Below are 19,460 nucleotides of genomic sequence, written 5' to 3' on the forward strand. Positions count from 1 at the left end.
GGTGTGCGCGCTGCGGAGCAGCTGTCCTGGGTTCCCGTGGTTGTCGGTGAGGGTGTCAGCTCGGACAGCTGCCTTTGATCGTACAGACTGCAGGCAGTTCGCAGAGTCACAGAACGGTTGGCTCAGAAGAGACCTTAGAGATCATCCAGTTCCACCCCCTGCCCAAGGCAGGGACACCCCTCACCAGAACAGGTCACTCACAGCCCCATCCAGCCCGGCCTTGGGCACTGCCAGGGATGGGGCATCCACAGCTTCTCTGGGCAGCCTGGCCCGGTGTCTCACCACCCTCACAGTAAAGAATTTCTTCCTGTGTCAACTGTAAACCTACCCCCTTCATTTTAAAACCCTTACCCCTCATCCTGTCACACCAGGCCCTGCTGAAGAGTCTCTCCCCACCTTCCCTGCAGCCCCCTTTGGGCACTGGGAGCCACTCTCAGGTCTCCCCGGAGCCTCCTCTTCTCCAGGCATCCAAATAAAATGCTCTAATGCAGTTAAACACAATGTTTTAAATCATAACTTGTCTTTAGCAACCTTTTAAGAGGTGAGGAAGCTTAGGGCGGACATCTTGTGTCATATGAGAACAAGTGACTGAGCATCATACAGATACAAATAAGTGAAATAACTAGACATCTTTAATTAATGAGAGCTTGTTGTTCCTGTGGATCCATCCCTCACATCTCAGATCATGCCTGAAACTAACTTTGTTCGCCCTGCCCTGCCATGCAGCAAGCCCGGTCCCTGGCAAAAGATGTCTAATAGGAACTCAAGCCACAGAAATCTCTTCAGTCTAAGAATAAAAAGTGTATCAGTAAAAAACATTAACTGCAGCAGTAACAAATACATTCAGTCCTTGTGCTTTGCTCTCCCTTATCTGAGTCATTACACCACATTTTCAAACACTTTCTGGAAATAGAGCGGTTGAATGAAAATAGATGCCGGGATTTCCCTACTGGCCAGGGCTTTAAGAAGTATCACAAGAGTTTTGATGTAGCGGCAAGCACTGAAACACAAGAATGAATTTCTGTTCTTTTGTGAAGAAATTGATTTTTGCCAGAAACAACATGCTGCAACCAAGCGTTGGTTCTTGTTAGACTTCAAGTCTTTCCAGGAGGAGTCCTTCAGCAAATTGGCTCATTTAGACACAACAGCCAGGAGCATGGAGAGTAAAAAAAAAAAGAGTTTTGTTCAAGGAAAGCCTCTGTATTGTAAACAGGATAAAAGGGGATGGAGAGAGTCACTTATCACTGTCTAATGTGTCCCCAGGTCATTCCTGTGTAGCACCTCCTGGAGAAAAAAGATTTCATATTCACTGCTCTCTTAGAAACCCCAAGCCCACTGTGGGGATTTGCGCTATCAAACAATCTACAGACGACGCGAGCATTCTACAGTGACGTTCAAACCCCCATCAGTGCATTCCCCATTGCTCTCTCTGGCTTGTAGTTTAAAGCCTTGCAGCCCCAAAGGGAATGCCGAATCCTTGTAGGGTCTCCTTTGTTCTGCCTACACCAGCCCATTTTCCTCTCACAGCTACAGGACTTTGTTCTGTTTCTGAAAAAAAAAATCTCTCTCCATTTCTCTAATCACGATCCCAACAAGGCATAGAAATTCTCTTTCCTCCTCCTCTCTCCCTCCCTCCCTCTCTTTTTCGGGCACACAAAGTATCCCCCACCTCTTTGCATGCTTTCTTGATACTAATAACTGTGGCTTTAAAAACAAGGGAGTGCCGAACCTGAGGGCATGCCACAGAGGCGAGACATTTAGATGAATGCTTGATGGAGACTCCTCACTCAGCCCAGCTGCAGGCCATGGGGCTGCATGTCCCAGCTCTGACAGACTCCCTTACACAAGCCAGACCTCACAGCACGCCTCAGCATTTCCAGGCTGTGGAAGTAGAGAAAAAGAGAAGGGGAGACATGACAAGAATGTTGGAGACTCATCTGTCAGATCTCTTGGACTCGGGTGATGTGCGGGACCCACGTCTTCCTGGACAGTAAGCTTTTTAAAGACACATTGCACCTTCCCAAATTAAAAATGTTTCTACACTACTGTCGCGGTCAGTTTTGAGACTGATCTGTGGCCAGAAGAGTCACAAATGCTTGGGACACCATCCCCTCTTCATAAATATACCAGGTAAAGGGATACGGCCAGGGTAGGGAAGGTCAGGCCAATGGAAAAAGAAGTCATGCAACATCTCTACCATTTCACTAGCTGCCTCTGTTCTGCAATGATGCCAGGAAATGTGATAGAAATAGAAATAGAAGGAAAAAAAAATGACCCAGGGGAGGAGAAGCTCTGCAGCTTTGCCTAACCTTAGGGATCTTTGAGACCCAAATGGCCCAAGGTTCAGCGAATATCCTGGGCAAGTATATTTGCCACATGCTCTTATTCTTCCCTGGGCAACAGCCAAAGATCACTGCTGGAGATGAAGTACTGACCTTGATGGATTTTTGGTACATGCACCACATTGGGTATGTTTGACACCTCCATGCCTCCATTGCAGTACAATGTGTTATATTGTCATAAAAATGATGAACATGACTCAGTTCTCCATGCAGGACTGAGATCCTTGTGCCCTTTCCCTGCTGATCACATCTCAGTGTGACCTTATCAATGAAATTCAGAAAATGGGAACAGAAGAGCCTCCTCCAACAAAGCCAAGGAGGCAGAAGGGGCAAAAAATGACATCGCCTTCCCCAGTCAATGAACAGATGAAATTACAATAATCCTGCCAAGAGCTGTAGCACCTTGCATCCGTTTGCCCAGCATTAGAAACTTTTTAGGAGCCTCAATGCCTTCCAATGAGATGCCATTTTCCCCCTGAATCCCAAATCCCATCGTGATCTCTGGGTCCAGGCCTTACAAGCTCTGGCTTTGAAAATCTGAACTTATTTACTGGGAAGCCCTGTTTGATACATTAACTTTTTTGGACAGATTCTCTTTTTGTACTAATGTAGCCCTGAACTGTGTGCATAACTTAACACTTACATAGGAAAATCTTAAAATATGTGAGCAAAACCGTGTGCTATTATCCTGATTTTTCCAGGGGTCTGCTCCCTGACAGTCAGTCTCTCTGAAATGTGTCAGGTTAAGAATTCCATCAGAAGTAGACAAAATCATCAGCTACTTTGGGAAATTTTAGGCACAGATCTTCTATGCGCTACTCCTTTGTGCTGAATAAACACTCATTTGCTAGGTCTAATTTCAGCAAACTGATGCAGATAACTGTGCTGTTTTGTCCATTAGTTCAGTAGGTTAATTCTGAACTGCTTTCCAAGTCAAATCTGGGTGTCAATCTGCCTCACGCTGATATTTTGTCAATAAGGGTGATCTCAAAGTTAAAAAAAAAATAATTAAAACCTATTTTCATCCACGTTTCATCAACAAGATAATCCAGGCATAAAGAGATGGACGTGCCAGGCTGCCTCTCCCTGCCTCTCACACGCTGGACGGGATGCTCCAGGGGCTGCGATATGTTTGTTGTTAAAACATCCTGACACAAAGAGGCCCCAGGAGCTGCATGCATCCACAGGATCGATGTCTTCTTCTGTCAATCCGGCTGGAGTCCCCCAAGAGGGAAAACTGGACTGTCTGTACAGGTGAGAGGAGGGTGGAGAGAGTCCTCTAAAGAATGTCATAGAGGAATTTTTCTAAAACCTTCTCCAGTAATCTGAACAAAACCTTCCCAAGTCTTTTGCTGTTAAAGGAGGCCAGGAGAAAGTGTGAGGACTGAATGCAGACCTAAAAGACACAATTCCCCGTTCAGTCCAGCCTGGCAGCTCCCGTGCCAAAGAGTCTATAGTCGTCAGCTTGACCGAGTGTAACAACAGCCGTGTGCTGCTTTTCAGGCCGTTTTCCAACGCCCAGGGGAGACTGATGCTCTGTCAGAGGGGTCGCAGGCCTATAGATAGCAGGATAGGTCCCGAGGAGTATAGTCCAGTAAACGATGGACTATGGAGGCATTCAGGAATGTAGAGCATGGGCTCCAGACACAGACCTGTTCAGGAAGGTGTCTTTTTCCCAAGTCTGCACTCATCATCCGACACACTCCGCTCGATAGAAAATCCAGCCCTAACACTGACTGTTATGGTCCTTTCGCAAACTTTCTCGGGAATTTAATTTTGCTGTCTTCTCACAAGATGGTTATGGCACCACACTGACATAAATAATATTATTTGGGGCTGGAAAATGCCTGCAAAGGGATGGAGTAGCGGGTTGTTTCTCATTCACTTTTATATTCTTTAAGAGTGAGACACACGTCACAGGCTGAGAAGCATCATTTGCATCAGTTTTGGTCAGCTTCCTCGACAGCGAGCGTGGACCAAGCGCTGATGCAGGCAGCTGGAGCTGCAGATGTCCCCTTGGAGGTCAGGTTGCTCCGCTTGTCAGGATGTCTGCAGGGAGAGGAAAGGTGCCACAGCAGGAGCTGTTAGACTGCCTGTCGCATCATCGCTGTGCTGGAGATCTTATCTCCAGTGATTAGCCTGGCCCTGCTCTCCTGCTCTGTTCACTATCCTGAGCTATCTGTCAATTTGCTACTTCTATTTCAAATTCAAAGAAGGGCTTGTTTTTCCTAAAGCTTATCTCCTTTTTCTGACTAGACTAGATGGTCTAATTGCAAAAAAATCTACTTCCAGCAGCCAACCTTGCACCTCTTATGCTACAATTCAGTCTTCCAGGTTCAGTTGCATTTGCCCACTCTGGTTATTGGTTGCACTGGCAGCTGGGTTTTATTTGCCCCAGTACAAGGCAGGTTTATTTAACAACAAATTCAATCTGCAAAATTACATCTACCAGTCTTCCCTGTTTTAATGAAATGGATTTACTTTATTGCTCCTTCAAGTTCTCCAGCCCTCTTCAGGTGACCCAAGCATCACGGTGCAATTATTTGCAGCGGGGTGCAGCAGCTGGGGCTATGGTGGGTGGCACATACTAGAATAAGAGATCCAGGATTCGTTGCATTCTTCAAGTGATTTTGGATTGCCCATGTTGGGAGGAATTCATAATCACTTTAGTCCCTGATAAATTGACATCTTATGAGACTGGCTGGGGTGCTCACCTCCCAGGTCACCCTGCCCAAGGCTGCTTTGCTGACAGCGAACGGTGCACAAAGTGCAAGTGAAAGGTTAGGGAGTCTGTGGAGGAAGAGGGAGGACTCAGTATGAAAGGTGACCAGAGTGAAAGGTGACCAACACATCATAAAGAGATCCATTTTTTAAACATGATCTTTATCAGTTTTTCTTTCAGTTTTCGAAAAAGTACCTGAAATCCAAGATCGTTTTCTGTTGGTCATATCCATCACTAAATTGTCTGTAGCTTCCTGTCCTTGTGGATGTGAATTTCCCAAGATACAGTTTTAACTCCAGCTGGATGATTTGCTGAATTATAACAATTATATAATGTTATAAAATTATATATATTATAATGATAGCCTATTGTAAAACTGTGCTGGTAACAGGAATTCATAGCTTATCTCTACCTGTCCAGTCACAGATCTTTCTGCATCACTTCCCTGCAGCTCCAAACCAGGTAAGTTCTTTGTTCACAGCAAGTGATGCAAAACCAGCCCATCTCCACTCATGGCAAAAGACCTGGGTGCATTTCCACCTGCCAAGCCTCTTCTCTCCAGTGCACGTATCGCAGGCTGGATGGGAGAACCACTCTTGCTTCCCCACGCGCTCTTCTCTTTCCTGCTACAGCTGTTGTAAAACACCTGCTTTTCGAGCATTTCAGATGCCACAAGCTTCACTTCCATAATTATGAGTTAAAATTGAAATTATGTATTTTTAGGGAATCTTTATACTGGAAAGAAAAATATCTTATCATTTTTATTGCAAATGCTGAGGTTAATTCCTCTGGCATTTGTCAGGTAAAGTGATCTCTCAAATCTGCCTGTTAAAATAACATTATTTCCATTGTAAGGCTGAACACAAGGATGCTCACAAAGTCTCCTCTTCTTCTCTGAATCACTAACCATCTGTCCAAAAGGACACAGAGGAAAAGCAGGAAGAAAAGTGGCATCATCACGTGATTCCCAGCCACATCACTTTCAGCAAGGGGAGCTGTGTTTGCCAAGACCACATTAGTGACTGTGCTGGCCTTGAGTGCTTGGCCATCAACCTTGTGCAGATGTGCAATGTAAATCTCTTTCCCTCCTCCTAACCAGGATGGCTTTATTTCTGTCTACAGCAGCATCAGGTCCATTTCTGCCTTCTGGCAGCTGTAACGTGGGAGCGCTGCCTTCCGTGTGCTCGAGCCAACACTGCTCTTGCCCATGCTTCAGGGCTGGAGTATTTTCCAGGCAGAGGCAAGCTTTTTCTGCCTGTACTCGGCCACAGGCAGAAAGGACGTGGCTGTGGGTGGTTCAGCGTGGGGTCCAACACTCCCCACTGTGGAGCATGGCTCAGCTTGGGGTCCCACGCTGTCCACTGACGAGGCTCACTGAGCAGGACAACGCTATGGCAATACAGCTGACTTGGCATCAGGAGGCCACATTTGCCTGCAGAACCACTAGCTATTTCTTCCTTCAGTATGGTCATGAGGATAGCCAGCGACAGCATGCTTTCCGTCACTCTCTTGGGAAGCGGGGATGCTCTTTTCCACACGCTGCCCCAGAGTGCGTGCTGGAGTTGAGGGTTGGAGCTAGAACTTGGTCAGCAGCATCCTTAGCTGGGTGACACAGACACTTTCTCGTGCCACTCAGCAAGGTTTCAGCCCTGTGTGTGCTGCTGCTTGTAAAAGCTGGAGGGAGAACCAGAGCAAGCACAAGGGCAGGAGAAATCCCTTGAGAGGGGAAGCCTGGACCATTAGCTCTGTGAGCAGCTAGGGACCTAGCTCTTCTCCAGGCTCTTCTTCAGCTGCTGACAGCTCCCAGATCTTCCCGGTGAAAGACAAGACAGGATCAGGTTTGGAGTGCTAGTTAAGGCCTGTCTACTCTGGATAGGAAGAACTCAGCAGAAGGAGAGAGTTGGTGACTACACAAGTTGACCAGAGCACAGGAACACCTTTCTGCAGCATGAGAGCCTGTTCCTGGCTGTGGTCTTGCTGCCATGGTCCTGCACAGCAGCACTTCTCCTTCTTTCATCATTACACCACCCACACACAACAGACAACAAAGTGCTGTCAGTTTCTTTGTTGGAGAATTTGAGGCAGAAGGAGGAGACCCATGTTGTTTAATAGCAGACTTGAGAAAAGACCAGAGCACAACCCTCTTGTCCCCACTCTCTCAGCACAGGTCCCCACTGGTGTCTCCTCTTTTCATTATTGAGGTGCTGAGTATTCCCACAGCTCTGAACTGGGATGTTTTGCCCAGTTGCAGACTGGGGAGAAGCAGCACTGCAGCTCCTCCCAGAGAGCTGAAGGAGCGGCAGTGCCCTAGGGCATTCGGTAAATGAATAAAAAAAACAGAGTCAGAACTGATTAGGGAGCTCAGGTTTTGGCTCGGACTCTCTAGAGCCTTCAAGGCATTGCAGAGGCTCAGAACCTCATTACTTCTATAAAGTGAATTCAGTAATTAGCTCAGGTCAAAAGTTTAAGGCTTGGAGACTGCTGCTGGGGAAATGGTTCCTCCTGGATGTTAGAAACCAAACCACAGAGAGAAGCAGTAGTTTGCATCAAGACTTAATCAAGGATCCCAGAGACGGGACTGGTATAGTCTTATTGGACAGTGAGCGTTGAAGTGACATCCCCTCAGAAAGAAACACATCGCACTGAAGAAGTAGACAGGACATTGCCACAAACACTTGGAATTGCCTGACTGGAGGCATCCTGGTCTATCTAAGCCAAAATCCTGCCATGGCCAGAACAAGTTTTTTTGCACAAGGCAGCAGTAGCTGTTACAGGCTGTGTCCTACCCCCGTTGCCTCCACACAGACTAGCCGAAGAGCAGCCGAGACCTAATGCAGGAATCCATTCCAGTGGGATAATGTTGCCATCAGTTTAAACAGCCGATCTCTGCTTAAACGTTTCTATGTTCCCAGTTTCAAAGATATCCCAAAGCAGCGATTCTACATCCCTGATTCATCCTACATACAAAAGCCTTTCAGTGGCTGAAATTTCTTTATTTTCCAATTTCACATAATGTCTCCCAATCATATATTTTAAGAGAGGAAAGCCCAGTATCATTTACTGCTTAATCATTTTGGTTTTGTTTTTAGCAATTTACGTGACTCCCAGACAGCTGATTTTCATTATAGTGATCAGCCTTCTGGGTCTCATCTCACTCATGGAGGCCCCTGGAATCCTGCTGCATCCCGCGGGATGCGAGGTACATCTTGCCAGCAGTCAGAACTGTGCCGCTGAGCTCCGATGTGGCACTGGAGGATTTTCCATCCTAGCCTTTACCCGGGATTATGCACCCTCATATCCTGCCCATTTCCAGACCACAATGCAGAGATCGTACCACGCTGCCCGGCACGACACCCTGCCTGCTTTTCCCTTGTCTGACTGTGCCAGAGAGAAAATGGGATGGGGAGGAGGGGAGGGAGGGGCTGAAGGATTAAACAAGACGGACCAGAAAGCCTTGAATTTTTCCCCTAATACTCAGCCATTTAATGACTAGTTTGATGATAAGCATGAAATTAAATAGACAAAGAAAATTCTCTCATGTCTAAGAAGTCAGCAGATAATTAGACTTTGATGGGAACATTCTGAGATACTTTCTACTTATTTTTTGAGTCTGATTTAATGCTGTGGCTGTCTTGGTTGTCCCTGCAGTTGAACCCTGCTGATCTCTCCTGGCCAGACCTTGGATAGATGCTGGTGCTGGCTGATGGCTCCTTTATTCTGGGAAGTGCTGGTCCTCTGGAAGAGCCTTCCTCAATAGGGAAAAGCTTTCTGTTCCTCTCGTTTTGCATTTCCCATGTTCTTCCTCTTTAAAACTCTTTATAGCTCACTTCATCCAGGGAAATATTAACATAAAGCTGTATGAAGAATTTGCTCTGCATATTTGTCTTCTCCCCTTGTGAGGGTAAAAGCAGCAGCAGCAGTGTGAGGAACTTTGAAACTCAAATGCATCATTTCTGTACATATTTATAGATATAGACGCTTTGTTTTAAGTCTGAAAATTTTAAAAGCCAGAAGAGAATGAATCAGCTCAAAGACTCAGACCCAAAACTGCCAGCTTCAAAGGTCTGAGGGCGATCTAGGTAAGGAAATCATTGCACACCAGATAGTGTGTGAATTCACACTACCCTCCTCCCAAGGCAGCCATAATTTGAGCACTCCTACGTGCCAGGAAAAAAATCCCTTTTCACATGTAAGCACTCCTAAAGATATGTTATTCTTTACTTTCAGGGAAATGCCGGCTCATTATGCTAACGCTCCAAGCCAAAATCACTAAATGCAAGCTAGCTCCAAACTGGAAGCCATGAAATCACAGGTGATCGAAGGCTGCTGGCAAAGTAAGGGACATTCGCTGTTTGCCAGAAACATCTCTAAAACCTTGAGGTAGCAAAGAGATGGTTAAATGAGGGAGAACTAGAAAATAGGGGGGAAATGGAAGGAAGGGAAATACATAAGAAATCCCATTTGCGAAGCAAAAGCGGACAGCGTGCCTTTTGACATCAGATTTAGAAAAACAGTGCAAAGCTGAGTGTGTAAGAGAGGAGAGGTGAACCTGAGGCTGCTGGCTTTTTCCCAGTAAACTTTGGACTCGGAGAAAAGCAGGAGAATTGCCTGGCTCGGGCACACAGCATCAATATCCAGGTGTCATCTGAGAGCATAGAAAGCCTGAGACTGATAAAGTCACTGTCCCTAAAAGAGCATCTCTCCAGGTTTTGAAAAGAAGACCTTCTCATCATTCCATTTCAAATGATCCCAAAATGACAAATCTGATTGACCTCGTTGAAAGATCAGACTGTCAGGTCACCCTGACACTCCACAATTTTTGCTTTGATCACAATATATGATGGGAAAAATTACAAATCTTTGAAAACTTGCCCTGGGAAAGAAAGAAAACCGTTTCCTACTAAGCTCTGATCTCAAACACATTTTGCTGTTTATTTTTGGAGGGAGAAGACCAGCAAACCTGACAGTGCCCATAAGGAATGTCCAGCTGCCAGCAGGCTGTTCACGGCTTTCAGGCTCCCGGAGGAGCGATGGGCGGCCGGGAGGGAGAGTCCACTTCAGGAATGCCGCTCCGGCCTTAGGAAGGCTGAGCTGTGTTTGACAGTGTAATAGACCCCCAGAGAAGCACCTAGCCTTACGCGTAGCCCCCAGCTATTCACAGACTCAGAGCTCAAACACACACATGGAAAGGTTAGCTTTTAATGGATGGTAAATGTTTGGAGAGACCTTTGACCAGCTCTAATGCTGCAGCTGACCGTTCGGAAAGTCAGTAATGAATGACCGCGCATTAGGCTGGGCTGCTCACTTTAGCAGACAATAACTGTCAGACCTCGCTGCCTAACCCCAGCGAGCTCTCCTGCCTGTCAGGAGCACGTATCGAGGGGTGAGGCTTTGGGTGGCACTTGTTCTGTGCAGCCATCAAAGCGGTGGGGAGCACCAAGCACTGTGTTGGAGAAGATGCAGGAGAACCCTTGGATGCCTTCAAAAATGCTTTTCTTCTTGATTTTTCAAAGGAGCCAAGCCTGTTCCAGCCCTGGTCACTGTCAGCAGCTTCATCTGCTCTGGCAAGGAGAAGAAAGCTATCGAGCGTCTGAGACTCGGATCGTGTCTTGGTCTTTCTGAGGAAGCTGTGAAAGGAGACAGTTTGCTTTCCATGTTCTTAGCAAATACCACTGGTCTCAAATTCCCTCAAGAATTTTGCACTTAAGAATATTCAGTATGTGCTGATTTCCTGAAAATATTCACTGCAGAAATTTGTACAAGCAATTTTTGTCAACTTTTGTCACCCAAGAAAAATATTGCTGGCAGCAGCCGTATTTCGGGACCCTCTTCACTCATCTTCCATGTCAGACATTTCAGGTTTTCCCTCTTTAAAGATTTAAACACTTTGAAGAGACTTTACTCTTGCCACAAATCATTCTGATACAAAATGAATCCTCATTCTTACTGCCATACACTGTCCACAGAGCAATGATGTGCCGATTTATAATGCCTATGGCTGGTCTGCTTTGAGGATGATAGGACAGCAGTCTCCATGGCTTTCTGTCCAGTATCTTCTACTAGGAATTTCAGGAAAAATTGTTTTACAAAAAGGGAGATGTGAATGGCTCATTAGGGATAAATTAGTAGGAAAGAATGCACTATATTCCACGATGATGTATCATGGAGGAAACTTGATTAAAATGAATAAGAAACAGTGGAGAAAAGGCTCCAGACCTTGGGCCAGTGCATCAGGAGACCCCCTGAAGCAAATATTAGCTTTGCCCAATCTCTGTGGTTACAGGATCATTATGTGGTTTTATGACCCTATTGCCAGTTCATGATCTTGGGAAGCCTGGAGACTCTGTAAGTCTTCTGAAGTGCCACCAAATTGCATTGAAAAATCAAGAATATTTCAGCATAAATATCTCAGGGATCTTCAGAGTGCCTAGTATTGTGATGCAGCAACATAAGTGTGTCACCGAGCCCTACAAATGGGGTGTCATGCCAGTAGCAACTGTACCAGCCCATCTAGATCAATGGATCCATCACGCTTCTTCCAACGCAACACATCCTGCCTACCAGTAGTTCCAGTCCATTGTACCCCCTTAAGCATCACCTCAGATGCTCTTGTGACTGTGCAGTGTGCATGGTCATCTGAAGGGAGAATGGAAGGCCTTCAGTGTCAGACTTGAGGTAGATCGTCCTTTTCTTACCCCAATAGTGTTTGCCTCCACGTGACACTGGGAGCAAAGAGAGCATTTAGCAGAAGAGGTTGGGTTAGGGTCAGGGAGGTCACCTGAAACTACCAGTAACTACAAAAGCTGTTGTTGGGTGTCTCTACTTTGAGAACTAGGATGGAAAATTGTCATTATTAATTTACATATAATCCCAGACAGATGCTTGCTATAACCTGACATTTTGCACAGAGTGGATAGAAACAATAAACTTGCATTGTTGCTCCACTTCTTATTGGCAGGTGGTATTTCCCTTGCAGGCACCTGGATCAGCCCTGCAGGTTCTGCCAACCAAATTCTCATGACTTAAAATCCCAGCCACAGAAATAATCCAATTCACATGAGAACTGAAGTATTTACTGGCATTGAAGGGCTAGAACCAAAGCTAGTGATGCACAGAAGTGGACTAGAGAGGAGAAAAGAGTGCCTGTGGGGTCACTCGACAAGAGTCAGTGTAAGGAATGTACAGAGAATCGTGTTGCCTGACTTTGCTTCATGAGTGCAACGCAGAACAGACTGCAGGAGATGCTGGGCAGGCAGTAGGTAATGGGTCCTGTGGAAGATATCTTGTATGTTATGCTTCAGACTGTATCATAGTCAGAGGCCAGGATGGGCCTCATTCATACATCTCTGAAATGCTTCACATTCTCCAGAAGTACATAGGTTCACGATCCCATGGACTCACCGTCACATGTAGCTTCTTCCTTGCTCTTCAGATGTTCTCATCACAGACGGTGCATCTACTCTAGGACAGTGCATCCATATCCTCAAGAGTCCAGCCACAGATATCATAGATCTTAAGCAAGAGAATGAAAGTGGTCACTAGTGTCTTCACAGCTTGGAAAATTAATCTTTCCTTCAGGAAGTCAATGGGTTCCTCATCATGACCTCCTTTGCACTGATCAGCTGTGGTGGTAGTAGGTCCTATCTGGATGTCGCTGAAATGAGTAGACCTTGGTCAGGTGTGGGAAAATCGTACCTAGTCTGGACCTCTGACCTGTGCTTGCAAGATGAGTCATGGATGGATCCCTGGGAGGACAGAGATGCTGTCACACACCCAGTGCCCTGCCACTGACACCTCTGCTGCTTTTCAGAGAACCCTAGGGGCTGGATGCCATGGCGCTGGTCCAAAGTACCATCTATTATGGTGGAAAGATGACCAGGAGAAGAATGTATCTTGTCCTAGAATCATTTGGGCATTGACGCTGTAAGTTTCACAGCAGCTTTTTTAAGTCGTGTCATATTTACAGAGATAAGACATTTGCTGAATGATTATTTGGAGACTGGGATCCAGCTGATGTCTGTTACACCAAGTAGGATGAATGTAGAGGATGGTGAGGCAACAGTCACTGTAACTGTGCATGTGTACATGTGCCTCTGTGTCAGGGTGTGTGCATGTTGGGGGGGTGTGGATGCATATTCATATAGAGGGTGGTGGGACACTGGCCCAGGTTGCCCAGAGAGGCGGTGGATGCCCCATCCCTGGAAACATTCCAGGCCAGGTTGGATGGGGCTCTGAGCAACCTGATCCGGTTGGAGATGTCCCTGCTCCTGGCAGGGGGGTTGGGCTGGGTGGGCTTTAACTGTCCCTTCCAACCCAAACCGTTCTGTGATTCTATGAAGTAAGTGTTCATACACCTGCATGTGTGGGCATGCCTACATTTGTGTATATACATGGATGTGCACGTGTAAGAAAAGAAAAGAGGAGTTTTTCTGGGAAAGGGATAAAAAGCAAAGCTCCCAGTAGAGCTCTCAGTGTTCTCAGTCTGGAATTGCTCATTGTGGAGGAAGGCAGGAGGATGTGACACAGCCCTGATCAAAGCCCAGAGGAGGGATAGGAACAGGAGCTCAGTCTCCAAGCCTGATACAGGCTCTGGGAGCAGCATTAATGGACCTTTAAGCAAAGCATGCAAAGACTGGCAAAATCATAGAATCACCCTGGCTTGGTGAGGGTGCTAACCTGCAGTATCAGAAGGTCAATGTTACTGTGACAGTGATGCCTGATGTGGAGGCAATGAGCAAGGCAAGGTCCATGTAAAGGTCCATGACAAGGACAGGACCAAAGATGCTGAACGTCCGAAGTGGAAAGAAACAGACAAGGCCCTGAGCTACATATGGAGGGCGTGGTGATTCGTGGAGGTGGTGACTTGAAGATTATATGGGAAGAGAGCAAGAAGGGACTGATGGAAAGGCCTACAGACAAGCCGAGGGAGGTCCAAAAAAATGCTGCTTCTGTTTGCATGCTGATGGCGTATCTGACATGAAATGTGCTGGCACAGAGTTAACCAATCAGCCCTATTTGAACAAATCTGAACTGGCACAAAATGTTTATTCCAGATCAGCACGGTGAGTCGCAAGGCTGTGGTATTTCAACTGTAGCACTAAAGCCCTCAAGTTAGATTTAGCGTATCACTGAACTGCAGTTTTAAATCACAGCTTCCCCACATACGCTTTCCTTTTGGGAAAAAACAAGCATCAAAGGACTCTCTTAGGAGCTTCCCCTCCTACTCCCTCCATCTCATTTTTCAATTTGAGGACATATATTGTATGCTAATTCACCTCCCTCCTCTCAGTTGCTTCCATTTGGCTGATGCCTTTGGATGCTGTTCCAGTGTCAGTGAATATGCAAATACCATTTTGTTTGTCTTGCCTTGGGACAATGAAGTCTTTGAAATGTAGATGTGGGATCTTCAATTTGTCTTGCTGTCTAAGTACCTACTGTCTCTTTTACTCTTAATTTTTGATACAATTCGGTAGAAGGGCTCTTGTCTTGTCTTTCACTTTCATTGCCAACTAGCCATTCACTCTCATTTAGACAAAGTGGAATGTATTTCATCTGGTCACTGTTTTTATTTGCTGAACTACATCACAAATTCCATATTTTTATAAACCATTCTCATTCAATGCCTTAGCAGCAAGACTGTCTATTTCTTCCCAGAATTACACCAAGAGTGAACAGTATACCTGAACATACCTGAGAGGTTAACAGATGATACAGAGACCTCCTGGTTTAGACATGAGGACACAGGACTGTCAGATCTGAGTCAAGTCCAAGATCCTCTTAGCTCGGTGCTATGTATCCTGGCTGAGGCCAAGAGGAATCTCTAAAGAGGGTGGACAGGAGCAGGATGAGTAGAGAATGAAGCGCAGTGAATGAAGCACCAGGGCACTTACATAGCAGGAGGTACCTAGGAGTCCAGGACCTCCATAAATGCAGTGAATCTGCATTTGAGAAAGGACCAGAACAGAATAGGGCCACTCACGTGTCAGCAGAGATCTACCTGTCCTTCGTGACAGGACCTTGTCCCTCATGAAATACACATGTAGAAGAACTGGCAATCCCAACGTTATGAACCAAACACGAAGCCGTGTGGTTATGTGATATCCCCCATACTACACTCTGCACAATCCTTTCACACCATGAGATGCAGTCCTGTCTGAATTAACACAGTGAGAGCTGGTTGGTGGCACTGAGACTGAACTTACTGTTGGCCTATCATAAGAAGCTCTCAGATCTTACACCTGATTGTTTCAAGAAAGGACTGTCCAGCTGTGCCCTGTCCACACCTGAGACACCTCTCCTGGTAAAAGACTTCAGTATGGTGGAAGTTCATAACGAGAAGCTAATCTGGCAGCTGCCACCTCAAGAATCAATAGGCTGGATTAGGTTAATTGGGTTTAGAAGAATGTCACAGATTGAATTCTCAGCTGAGTTCTTCTAGCTTAACTTTCTTACAATATATTATTATATATTCCTCTCTGCAGCAAACCAGGTTTTTATTTCAAGTGTAATTTTCACCTGTGGGTTCAAATATTATAAAGGCATCTGGTTTTTTTTTTTTTTTTTCTTCTGCTTGTATGGTGTAATGTTTGAAGAGGCTGGGGGGAATTGAAGACATGGGCTAAGAACTGCTGCAAAAAATACACATATAAAGATCCACAGGATGTATTTACCAGTATGGCTTGGCTGCTGGAACTGAAGTTCACCCACAACATCTCCAACATGCTCTTCTCCACCCTGTTGGTCCATCATCTTAAAATCTTACCTTAAAAAAAGACCCTCTTCCCTTCATCTTCCTCCATGAAGATATACCTAACTTCCTTTGTCTTCTAAAAACCTCCCCTGGTAAAGGTTTGCCCACAGAATTGACTCCCCCACCTAGACCACTGACTGATCAAGCCCTGGAAGAGGTTTTGACTGATCCTAAAAAAAAATCTGATAGAAATCACAGTCTGTAATTGACCAGGATGTAAGAGCTAAGAATCAAAAAGTGGTCATACAAGCCCCTATGAAACAGTCAGGATGCAGTTGTGATGAAGAAATCTCTTCACCTGTGAGCAGAGGAACCCACTCAGAGGGGACTCAGCAAAGCCATCAGAGCTACTGAGGGCTCACTCGTGCCATGGACAAATCTGCCCTTCCTGCAACTCTGTCTCCATGCTTGATTAACAAACCCACAGCAGGGGCGGTTCTGCTTCTAATTCGCAATGAGCTACTGGAAAGTGGAAAGATGATTTGTGATTTGACTCTTGGCTTTCAACCCCACTTCCCGATTCCTGTCCTGACTTGGCTCATGGCTTCAGTGCTGTCCCCAGGGTCCGCCTATGACTCCCAGAGAGGCAGAATTAAGCCTTACTCACTTCTTTGCCTGTTGCCTGATTAGTCATTCCATGCTATCCTGCTTTGTAGGCAATCCGCTCCTCAGAAATGCTGTACTTGGGGTTGTGCATGGCTGAACACCTTGCCCCACACATTGCAGAGTTTGGTCACCACTGTTTGAATCCCTCTCATGAGCCCAACCAGAAGTTTACAAAAGAACCCATGAGCAGATTTCCAGCACAGGTCAGGACTGGGAAAACAAAGGCTACAATAGGAAACAGAAAACAAAATCTAACAAGTAAAAATTGCTTAAAATTAAACTACGATAACAGATTCTTTTCAAAAACAATTTAGGAAAAGTTCTCTTGAGGCCCTGTTTGTTATCTTTTAATTTCATTATAGATTTTAATTGTTGCTCCAAGTTCTCCAGAATTTAAGGATGCTTGGAAAACATTTTTAAAAAGAAAAGGAAACGCTCTGCGTTTCACGGTAGAATTGCAAAACCTCTTAAATATACTTTCAAGAACAGAAACAGCCCTGTTAGAACAATGAACTGCCAGTGCAACGAAGGGTGAAATGCAATAGGAAACTGACTTGATAAAAGGATAATTCCAGTAAATGAATAACACTTCTCTTGTATCACATGAAATACATAAAATAATGCTCAATTTATAAGAATAGCAACTGCAGCCCATGATCCGAATTGCTCTTCTGGCAACAGCAAACCTGGATGTGAGCCTGTTGAGAGGACGGTTTACAACTGAATCTAGCTGAAGAGCAGTAAGCTCCGGGATCGAAAGCAATCCTAGATGATCAGCACAGCTAAAAATTGTTTCAATTAATGTCGTCTAATGCCATTGAAAATATTACCCCTAATCAGCAAGAGGAGCATGCAGGTGAGGTCTGGAGCCTGAGACCACACAGATGGGATTCATCTTGGTTCTGGAGCTGGAAAGTGAGATGTCAAGTGTGAGCCAGTCACCTTAGGCTCTGCTCACAGTGAAGAAAAAAGCCTCAAGTCAATTCATTTGGCCTTTCTTAGAGCATTTGTCCTTTGAGGGTCTGATTCTTCCACTGACCATAAAGGGAGCACGGAGTAACTAGCTCAGGTGGGACTTTGAATTATTAGTTGAGGAAGCTCTGACAAAAAGCCATCACCATATCAGGGTTCCTTAGGAAAGATCTTTGACTAGACATCAAGCCTTGAAACTCATTATCCCTGGAAGTGGACAGCTTTTAATGCTTGGGGGCAGGGTCTGCAGGATGGCAGTCAGTCAGCACCACTTCCTGACCCCACACAGCCCCAGACAGCATCGCTGAGTGCCAGCCGTACCATTTTCCTACCTCTCTCAAGTGCCAAGCATTGCAGTTGGCCTCTAAATGCACATCTACCGGTGACAACTCCTAGGCACCCAAGCCAGATATGAATGCACTCCTGTGACCGCTGGAGTCGGAATAGACATGTTAACATGAGACACTAGCACGCAACACGCTAATTAGCCTGCAAAGGAACTGCCTGCCTAAATTATTTCCGAGACTGACACTGATGTGTTCAGAGCCATGGGATGAGCCCTTGTGCCACTAAGCACACCTCAAGTGGAAGCTGTTTTCCTAGTCCCATTAAAATGTTTTTATTTCATTAGGCACAGGAGTTTGCAGTATACAGATTTTAGAGGCTGGAGGCATCAGAAATGAATATGTCAAGCAAGGCGATCATTTAGTCCTCCCACCTTAGAAGAGGTGTCAAGGTCCTGCAGTAAATCTACATGGCATGGTGGTGGGAAGTGACAGACACTCATCTGAGAACAGCCAACACTCAGGCCACACTGTGTTCGCAGTTATGCTAAAAGGGGTGAGCAAGGAAGAGGAAGGCTCGATCCTGCCAGGCCCTCTGAAGAAGTGGGTTTCTGCTTCAGCATGGCCAACCTCTTTAAAACTCTTCTTCTAGCTGCTATGTTGGTGGCAGAAACAGCTGGAGCCCTTCTGAGGTCAGATAGTGGAATTTTAGCTAGAGGCATTTTTTGTCTCAACAGAGATGCCGCCAGTTTGTTCGGCTGAAAGATCTAAAGTAGGGGCCGCTGCAGCAGAAATCCACTTGCTTGGGCCAACCGCTGCCCACCCACCCTGGAATTACTCCAACACACTCACTAGACCCCCCACCTCTTGTTTAATCTTTAATGCACCTCCAATTGCCCTGGGCTGGACACCGCAGCAAAGCAGGCAAGATAGGAGTGATGATTAGCTCCCTGACCCCGCATGCTATGCTGGGCATTGGGAAATGTATGTCTAACGGCTGACCTTCCATCGATCCCAACTGTGTCCTCCGGGCAGAAGGAATCATTAGCAGCAGCTTACGATGGAGGGGCCTGCAATACCTCTCATTCTCCTGGGTGCAGGCACATGAAAAATCCACAGGCACAGCAGACCTGTCCTACCTGTTCTTGCTCCCCTGACTCTCAGTTTGGCTATTCTTAGGTGTCTGGTGTAATAAGGAATGAGGGAAGGATGAACAAGTGTGCCCCTTCAGTGCTTGCCTGGATCCTTTGCTTCCTGTGATACCCATCCTGTGCCATAGAGAACCAGCTGTCGCACCAACAGGACAACTGTCCTGTCTACAACCCATCTACAGCCCCTGACATCTACTCAGGCACTAACACAAAACCCCAGAAATTCCAGGTTCAAATCTGGAGGCATTTCACTGCTTACCCAACCCCAAACATCTATGCTCAGTTTTGATGAAAGACTGTGATAGAATGGAAATACACACAGGGAGAGAAAAGGATCAAGAGAGTCACTGGCCCCCACCAAAGAGGAACTTCTCCAAAGCTGGAGCAATCCAAGATCTAAGGTCTAGCATCCTTATATATGACAGAAGTTGAGGTTGCCAAAAACCAAGTATTGCCAACAGTGAGGGAACGCAGACCAGAAAAGACAACTGAAAATAGCAAAAGAAAATTATTTTGTGGCCAACACATGAAATAAGGGAACTTCTGTCTGACCAATGAATAAAAAGAGCATTTGGGGAGAACTAAAGAAGGGGCTGAGAGTCTAACTGTGGAAGAAGAAAGCAGAAAGGAAAT

The sequence above is a fragment of the Chlamydotis macqueenii genome, chromosome 25, assembly GCF_036417535.1.
Source record: "Chlamydotis macqueenii isolate bChlMac1 chromosome 25, bChlMac1.mat, whole genome shotgun sequence".
Lineage (NCBI taxonomy): Eukaryota > Metazoa > Chordata > Aves > Otidiformes > Otididae > Chlamydotis > Chlamydotis macqueenii.